This window comes from Phyllobates terribilis, unplaced genomic scaffold (genome assembly GCF_046119375.1).
Source record: "Phyllobates terribilis strain yellow unplaced genomic scaffold, ASM4611937v1 Scaffold_83__1_contigs__length_6671269, whole genome shotgun sequence".
In the NCBI taxonomy this organism is placed as follows: domain Eukaryota; kingdom Metazoa; phylum Chordata; class Amphibia; order Anura; family Dendrobatidae; genus Phyllobates; species Phyllobates terribilis.
This window is the reverse complement of record NW_027362843.1, coordinates 1747528-1757260: the sequence shown is the minus strand read 5'-3', so window position 1 is coordinate 1757260 and position 9733 is coordinate 1747528.

The window sequence follows — 9733 nt, the reverse complement described above, 5'->3', positions numbered from 1 at the left end:
GAACTCTACCATTGTTCTCGGAATTCCGCTGACAAGTAAGAATGCTTCGGCACTCTTCCATTGTTCTCAAAATTCCGCTGACATTCAAAAATGCTTTGGAACTCTTCCATTGTTCTCGGAATTCCTCTGACGTTTAAAAATGCTTCGGAACACTCCCATTGTTCTCGGAATTCTGCTGACGTTTAAAAGTGGTTCGGAACTCTTCACTTGTTCTTGGAATTCTGCTGGCATTTAAAAATCGTTCCGAACTCTTCCATTGTTCAAGGAATTCTGCTGACGTTTAAAAATGCTTCGGAACTCTTCCATTGTTCTCGGTATTCCACTGAAGTTTAAAAATGCTTCAGAAATCATCAATTGTTCTAGGAATTTCGCTGTAGTTTTAAAATCCTTCAGAACTCTTCCATTATTCTCAGAGTTCCGCTGACGTTTAAAAATGCTTCGGAACTCTTCCATTGTTCTCGAAATTCCGCTGAAGTTTTGAAATCCTTCAGATCTCTTCCATTATTCTCGGAATTCCGCTGACGTTTAAAAATGCTTCGGAACTCTTCCATTTTTCTTGGAATTCTGCTGACGTTTAAAAATGCTTCTGAACTCTTCCATTGTTCTCGAAAATTCTGCTGATGTTTAAAAATGCTTCGGAACTCCTCCATTGTTCTCGGAATTCCGCTGACGTTTAAAAATGCTTCGGAACTCTTCCATTGTTCTCGGAATTCCGCTGAAGTTTAAAAATGCTTCGGAACACTCCCATTGTTCTCGGAATTCTGCTGATGTTTAAAAGTGGTTCGGAACTCTTCACTTGTTCTCGGAATTCTGCTGGCGTTTAAAAATGGTTCCGAACTCTTCCATTGTTCTCGGAATTCTGCTGACGTTTAAAAATGGTTTGGAACTCTTCAATTGTTCTCAGAATTCTGCTGTAGTTTAAAAATGCTTTGGAACTCTTCCATTGTTCTCGGAATTCCGCTGAAGTTTAAAAATGCTTTTGAACTTTTTCATTGCTCTCGGAGTTCTGCTGAAGATTAAAAATGGTTTGGAACTCTTCCATTGTTCTCGGAATTCTGCTGAAGTTTAAAAATGCTTCGGAACTCTTCCATTGTTCTCGGAATTCTGCTGACATTTAAAAATGCTTCGGCACTCTTCCATTGTTCTCAAAATTCCGCTGACATTCAAAAATGCTTTGGAACTCTTCCATTATTCTCGTTATTCCGCTGACGTTTAAAAATGCTTCAGAACTCTTCCATTTTTCTCGGAATTCTGCTGATGTTTAAAAATGCTTCTGAACTCTACTATTGTTCTTGAAATTCTGCTGATGTTTAAAAATGCTTCGGAACTGCTCCATTGTTCTCGGAATTCCGCTGACGTTTAAAAATGCTTCGGAACTCTTCCATTGTTCTCGGAATTCCGCTGAAGTTTAAAAATGCTTTGGAACTCTTCCATTGTTTTCGGAATTCCGCTGAAGTTTAAAAATGCTTCGGAACTCTTCCATTGTTCTCGGAATTCCTCTGACGTTTAAAAATGCTTCGGAACACTCCCATTGTTCTCAGAATTCTGCTGGCGTTTAAAAATGTTTCCGAACTCTTCCATTGTTCTCGGAATTCTGCGTTCTCAGAATTCTGCTGTAGTTTACAAATGCTTTGGAACTCTTCCATTGTTCTCGGAATTCCGCTGAAGTTTAAAAATGCTTTTGAACTTTTTCATTGCTCTCGGAGTTCTGCTGAAGATTAAAAATGGTTTGGAACTCTTCCTTTGTTCTCAGAATTCTGCTGTAGTTTAAAAATGCTTCGGAACTCTTCCATTGTTCTCGGAATTCTGCTGATGTTTAAAAATGCTTCAGAATTCTTCCATTGTTCTCGGAATTCTGCTTAAGTTTAAAAATGCTTCGGAATGCTTCCATTGTTCAAGGAATTCTGCTGAACTTTAAAAATGCTTTTGAACTTTTCCATTGCTCTCAGAATTCTGCTGAAGTTTAAAAATGCTTCGGAACTCTTCCATTGTTCTCGGAATTCCGCTGACATTTAAAAATGCTTTGGAACTTTTCCATTGTTTTCGGAATTCTGCTGACGTTTAGATATGCTTTGAAACTCTTCCATTGTTCTCGGAATTCCACTGATATTTAAAAATGCTTCGGAACTATTCAATTGTTCTCGCAATTCTGCTGACGTTTATAAATGCTTTGGAATTCTTCCATTGTTCTCGGAATTCTGCTGATGTTTAAAAATGGTTTGGAACTCTTCCATTGTTCTCAGAATTCTGCTGTAGTTTAAAAATGTTTCGGAACTCTTCTATTGTTCTCGGAATTCTGCTGATGTTTAAAAATGCTTCAGAATTCTTCCAGTGTTCTCGGAATTCTGCTGAAGTTTAAAAATGATTTGGTACTTTTTCTTTGTTCAAGGAATTCTGCTGACATTTAAAAATGCTTCGGAACTCTTCCATTTTTCTCGGAATTCTGCTGACGTTTAAAAATGCTTCGGAACTCTTCCATTTTTCTCGGAATTCTGCTGACGTTTAAAAATGCATCGGAACTCTTCCATTATTCTCGAAATTCCGCTGACGTTTAAAAATGCTTCAGAACTCTTCCTTTGTTCTCGGAATTCCGCTGAAGTTTAAAAATGCTTTGGAACTCTTCCATTGTTTTCAAAATTCCGCTGAAGTTTAAAAATGCTTCGGAACTCTTACATTGTTCTCAGAATTCCGCTGAAGTTTAAAAATGCTTCGGAACTCTTCCATTGTTCTCGGAATTCCGCCGATGTGTAAAAATGCTTCGGAACTCTACCATTGTTCTCGGAATTCCGCTGACAAGTAAAAATGCTTCGGCACTCTTCCATTGTGCTCGAAATTCCGCTGACATTCAAAAATGCTTTGGAACTCTTCCATTGTTCTCGGAATTCCTCTGACGTTTAAAAATGCTTCGGAACACTCCCATTGTTCTCAGAATTCTGCTGGCGTTTAAAAATGGTTCTGAACTCTTCCATTGTTCTCGGAATTCTGCTGACGTTTAAAAATGGTTTGGAACTCTTCAATTGTTCTCAGAATTCTGCTGTAGTTTACAAATGCTTTGGAACTCTTCCATTGTTCTCGGAATTCCGCTGAAGTTTAAAAATGCTTTTGAACTTTTTCATTGCTCTCGGAGTTCTGCTGAAGATTAAAAATGGTTTGGAACTCTTCCTTTTTTCTCAGAATTCTGCTGTAGTTTAAAAATGCTTCGGAACTCTTCCATTGTTCTCGGAATTCTGCTGATGTTTAAAAATGCTTCAGAATTCTTCCTTTGTTCTCGGAATTCTGCTGAAGTTTAAAAATGCTTCGGAACTCTTCCATTGTTCTCGGAATTCCGCCGATGTGTAAAAATGCTTCGGAACTCTACCATTGTTCTCGGAATTCCGCTGACAAATAAAAATGCTTCGGAACTCTTCCATTGTGCTCGAAATTCCGCTGACATTCAAAAATGCTTTGGAACTCTTCCATTGTTCTCGGAATTCCTCTGACGTTTAAAAATGCTTCGGAACACTCCCATTGTTCTCGGAATTCTGCTGACGATTAAAAGTGGTTCGGAACTCTTCACTTGTTCTCGGAATTCTGCTGGCGTTTAAAAATCGTTCCGAACTCTTCCATTGTGCTCGGAATTCTGCTGACGTTTAAAAATGCTTCGAAACTTTTTCATTGTTCTCGGAATTCTGCTGACGTTTAAAAATGCTTCGGAACTCTTCCGTTGTTCTCGATATTCCGCTGAAGTTTAAAAATGCTTCAGAAATCATCAATTGTTCTCGGAATTTTGCTGAAGTTTTAAAATCCTTCAGAACTCTTCCATTATTCTCAGAGTTCCGCTGACGTTTAAAAATGCTTCGGAACTTTTCCATTGTTCTCAAAATTACGTTGAAGTTTTGAAATCCTTCAGAACTCTTCCATTATTCTCGGAATTCCGCTGACGTTTAAAAATGCTTCGGAACTCTTCCATTTTTCTCGGAATTCCGCTGAAGTTTAAAAATGCTTTGGAACTCTTCCATTGTTCTCGGAATTCCATTTAAGTTTTGAAATCCTTCAGAACTCTTCCATTATTCTCGGAATTCCGCTGAAGTTTAAAAATGATTCCGAACTCTTCCATTTTTCTCGGAATTCTGCTGACATTTAAAAATGCTTCTGAACTCTTCCATTGTTCTCGAAATTCTGCTGATGTTTAAAAATGCTTCGGAACTCTTCCATTGTTCTCGGAATTCCGCTGATGTGTAAAAATGCTTCGGAACTCTAGGATTGTTCTCGGAATTCCGCTGACATGTAAAAATGCTACGCCACTCTTCCATTGTTCTCGAAATTCCGCTGACATTCAAAAATGCTTTGGACCTCTTCCATTGTTCTCGGAATTCCTCTGCCATTTAAAAATGCTTCGTAACACTCCCATTGTTCTCGGAATTCTGCAGACGTTTAAAAGTGGTTCGGAACTCTTCACTTGTTCTCGGAATTCTACTGGCGTTTAAAAATGGTATGGAACTCTTCAATTGTTCTCAGAATTCTGCTGTAGTTTAAAAATGCTTTGGAACTCTTCCATTGTTCTCGGAATTCCGCTGAAGTTTAAAAATGCTTTTGAACTTTTCCATTGCTCTTGGAGTTCTGCTGAAGATTAAAAATGGTTTGGAACTCTTCCATTTTTCTCAGAATTCTGCTGTAGTTTAAAAATGCTTCGGAACTCTTCCATTGTTCTCGGAATTCTGCTGATGTTTAAAAATGCTTTAGAATTCTTCCATTGTTCTCGGAATTCTGCTGAAGTTTAAAAATGCTTCGGAACACTTCCATTGTTCAAGGAATTCTGCTGAAGTTTAAAAATGCTTTTGAACTTCTCCATTGCTCTCAGAATGCTGCTGAAGTTTAAAAATGCTTTGGAACTTTTCCATTGTTTTCGGAATTCTGCTGACGTTTAGATATGCTTTGAAACTTTTCCATTGTTCTCGGAATTCTGTTGATGTTTAAAAATGCTTCAGAATTCTTCCAGTGTTCTCGGAATTCTGATGAAGTTTAAAAATGATTTGTTACTTTTTCTTTGTTCAAGGAATTCTGCTGACGTTTAAAAATGCTTCAGAACTCTTCCATTTTTCTCGGAATTCTGCTGACGTTTAAAAATGGTTCGGAACTCTTCCATTTTTCTCGGAATTCTGCTGACGTTTAAAAATGCTTCGGAACTCTTCCATTGTTCTCGAAATTCTGCTGATGTTTAAAAATGCTTCGGAACTCCTGCATTGTTCTCGGAAGTCCGCTGACGTTTAAAAATGCTTCAGAACTCTTCCTTTGTTCTCGGAATTCCGCTGAAGTTTAAAAATGCTTTGGAACTCTTCCATTGTTTTCAGAATTCCGCTGAAGTTTAAAAATGCTTCGGAACTCTTACATTGTTCTCGGAATTCCTCTGACGTTTAAAAATGCTTCGGAACACTCCCATTGTTCTCGGAATTCTGCTGACGTTTAAAAGTGGTTCGGAACTCTTCACTTGTTCTCGGAATTCTGCTGGCGTTTAAAAATCGTTCTGAACTCTTCCATTGTGCTCGGAATTCTGCTGACGTTAAAAAATGCTTCGGAACTTTTTCATTGTTCAAGGAATTCTGCTGACGTTTAAAAATGCTTCGGAACTCTTCCATTGTTCTCGGTATTCCGCTGAAGTTTAAAAATGCTTCAGAAATCATCAATTGTTCTCGGAGTTTCGCTGAAGTTTTAAAATCCTTCAGAACTCTTCCATTATTCTCAGAGTTCCGCTGACGTTTAAAAATGTTTCGGAACTCTTCCATTGTTCTTGAAATTCCGCTGAAGTTTTGAAATCCTTCAGAACTCTTCCATTATTCTCGGAATTCCGCTGACGTTTAAAAATGCTTTGGAACTCTTCCATTTTTCTCGGAATTCTGCTGACGTTTAAAAATGCTTCGGAACTCTTCCATTGTTCTCGGAATTCTGCTGATGTTTAAAAATGCTTCAGAATTCTTCCATTGTTCTCGGAATTCTGCTTAAGTTTAAAAATGCTTCGGAATGCTTCCATTGTTCAAGGAATTCTGCTGAACTTTAAAAATGCTTTTGAACTTTTCCATTGCTCTCAGAATTCTGCTGAAGTTTAAAAATGCTTCGGAACTCTTCCATTGTTCTCGGAATTCCGCTGACATTTAAAAATGCTTTGGAACTTTTCCATTGTTTTCGGAATTCTGCTGACGTTTAGATATGCTTTGAAACTCTTCCATTGTTCTCGGAATTCCACTGATATTTAAAAATGCTTCGGAACTATTCAATTGTTCTCGCAATTCTGCTGACGTTTATAAATGCTTTGGAATTCTTCCATTGTTCTCGGAATTCTGCTGATGTTTAAAAATGGTTTGGAACTCTTCCATTGTTCTCAGAATTCTGCTGTAGTTTAAAAATGTTTCGGAACTCTTCTATTGTTCTCGGAATTCTGCTGATGTTTAAAAATGCTTCAGAATTCTTCCAGTGTTCTCGGAATTCTGCTGAAGTTTAAAAATGATTTGGTACTTTTTCTTTGTTCAAGGAATTCTGCTGACATTTAAAAATGCTTCGGAACTCTTCCATTTTTCTCGGAATTCTGCTGACGTTTAAAAATGCTTCGGAACTCTTCCATTTTTCTCGGAATTCTGCTGACGTTTAAAAATGCATCGGAACTCTTCCATTATTCTCGAAATTCCGCTGACGTTTAAAAATGCTTCAGAACTCTTCCTTTGTTCTCGGAATTCCGCTGAAGTTTAAAAATGCTTTGGAACTCTTCCATTGTTTTCAAAATTCCGCTGAAGTTTAAAAATGCTTCGGAACTCTTACATTGTTCTCAGAATTCCGCTGAAGTTTAAAAATGCTTCGGAACTCTTCCATTGTTCTCGGAATTCCGCCGATGTGTAAAAATGCTTCGGAACTCTACCATTGTTCTCGGAATTCCGCTGACAAGTAAAAATGCTTCGGCACTCTTCCATTGTGCTCGAAATTCCGCTGACATTCAAAAATGCTTTGGAACTCTTCCATTGTTCTCGGAATTCCTCTGACGTTTAAAAATGCTTCGGAACACTCCCATTGTTCTCAGAATTCTGCTGGCGTTTAAAAATGGTTCTGAACTCTTCCATTGTTCTCGGAATTCTGCTGACGTTTAAAAATGGTTTGGAACTCTTCAATTGTTCTCAGAATTCTGCTGTAGTTTACAAATGCTTTGGAACTCTTCCATTGTTCTCGGAATTCCGCTGAAGTTTAAAAATGCTTTTGAACTTTTTCATTGCTCTCGGAGTTCTGCTGAAGATTAAAAATGGTTTGGAACTCTTCCTTTTTTCTCAGAATTCTGCTGTAGTTTAAAAATGCTTCGGAACTCTTCCATTGTTCTCGGAATTCTGCTGATGTTTAAAAATGCTTCAGAATTCTTCCTTTGTTCTCGGAATTCTGCTGAAGTTTAAAAATGCTTCGGAACTCTTCCATTGTTCTCGGAATTCCGCCGATGTGTAAAAATGCTTCGGAACTCTACCATTGTTCTCGGAATTCCGCTGACAAATAAAAATGCTTCGGAACTCTTCCATTGTGCTCGAAATTCCGCTGACATTCAAAAATGCTTTGGAACTCTTCCATTGTTCTCGGAATTCCTCTGACGTTTAAAAATGCTTCGGAACACTCCCATTGTTCTCGGAATTCTGCTGACGATTAAAAGTGGTTCGGAACTCTTCACTTGTTCTCGGAATTCTGCTGGCGTTTAAAAATCGTTCCGAACTCTTCCATTGTGCTCGGAATTCTGCTGACGTTTAAAAATGCTTCGAAACTTTTTCATTGTTCTCGGAATTCTGCTGACGTTTAAAAATGCTTCGGAACTCTTCCGTTGTTCTCGATATTCCGCTGAAGTTTAAAAATGCTTCAGAAATCATCAATTGTTCTCGGAATTTTGCTGAAGTTTTAAAATCCTTCAGAACTCTTCCATTATTCTCAGAGTTCCGCTGACGTTTAAAAATGCTTCGGAACTTTTCCATTGTTCTCAAAATTCCGTTGAAGTTTTGAAATCCTTCAGAACTCTTCCATTATTCTCGGAATTCCGCTGACGTTTAAAAATGCTTCGGAACTCTTCCATTTTTCTCGGAATTCCGCTGAAGTTTAAAAATGCTTTGGAACTCTTCCATTGTTCTCGGAATTCCATTTAAGTTTTGAAATCCTTCAGAACTCTTCCATTATTCTCGGAATTCCGCTGAAGTTTAAAAATGATTCCGAACTCTTCCATTTTTCTCGGAATTCTGCTGACATTTAAAAATGCTTCTGAACTCTTCCATTGTTCTCGAAATTCTGCTGATGTTTAAAAATGCTTTAGAATTCTTCCATTGTTCTCGGAATTCTGCTGAAGTTTAAAAATGCTTCGGAACACTTCCATTGTTCAAGGAATTCTGCTGAAGTTTAAAAATGCTTTTGAACTTCTCCATTGCTCTCAGAATGCTGCTGAAGTTTAAAAATGCTTTGGAACTTTTCCATTGTTTTCGGAATTCTGCTGACGTTTAGATATGCTTTGAAACTTTTCCATTGTTCTCGGAATTCTGTTGATGTTTAAAAATGCTTCAGAATTCTTCCAGTGTTCTCGGAATTCTGATGAAGTTTAAAAATGATTTGTTACTTTTTCTTTGTTCAAGGAATTCTGCTGACGTTTAAAAATGCTTCAGAACTCTTCCATTTTTCTCGGAATTCTGCTGACGTTTAAAAATGGTTCGGAACTCTTCCATTTTTCTCGGAATTCTGCTGACGTTTAAAAATGCTTCGGAACTCTTCCATTGTTCTCGAAATTCTGCTGATGTTTAAAAATGCTTCGGAACTCCTGCATTGTTCTCGGAAGTCCGCTGACGTTTAAAAATGCTTCAGAACTCTTCCTTTGTTCTCGGAATTCCGCTGAAGTTTAAAAATGCTTTGGAACTCTTCCATTGTTTTCAGAATTCCGCTGAAGTTTAAAAATGCTTCGGAACTCTTACATTGTTCTCGGAATTCCTCTGACGTTTAAAAATGCTTCGGAACACTCCCATTGTTCTCGGAATTCTGCTGACGTTTAAAAGTGGTTCGGAACTCTTCACTTGTTCTCGGAATTCTGCTGGCGTTTAAAAATCGTTCTGAACTCTTCCATTGTGCTCGGAATTCTGCTGACGTTAAAAAATGCTTCGGAACTTTTTCATTGTTCAAGGAATTCTGCTGACGTTTAAAAATGCTTCGGAACTCTTCCATTGTTCTCGGTATTCCGCTGAAGTTTAAAAATGCTTCAGAAATCATCAATTGTTCTCGGAGTTTCGCTGAAGTTTTAAAATCCTTCAGAACTCTTCCATTATTCTCAGAGTTCCGCTGATGTTTAAAAATGCTTCGGAACTTTTCCATTGTTCTCAAAATTCCGTTGAAGTTTTGAAATCCTTCAGAACTCTTCCATTATTCTCGGAATTCCGCTGACGTTTAAAAATGCTTCGGAACTCTTCCATTTTTCTCGGAATTCCGCTGAAGTTTAAAAATGCTTTGGAACTCTTCCATTGTTCTCGGAATTCCATTTAAGTTTTGAAATCCTTCAGAACTCTTCCATTATTCTCGGAATTCCGCTGAAGTTTAAAAATGATTCCGAACTCTTCCATTTTTCTCGGAATTCTGCTGACATTTAAAAATGCTTCTGAACTCTTCCATTGTTCTCGAAATTCTGCTGATGTTTAAAAATGCTTCGGAACTCTTCCATTGTTCTCGGAATTCCGCTGATGTGTAAAAATGCTTCGGAACTCTAGGATTG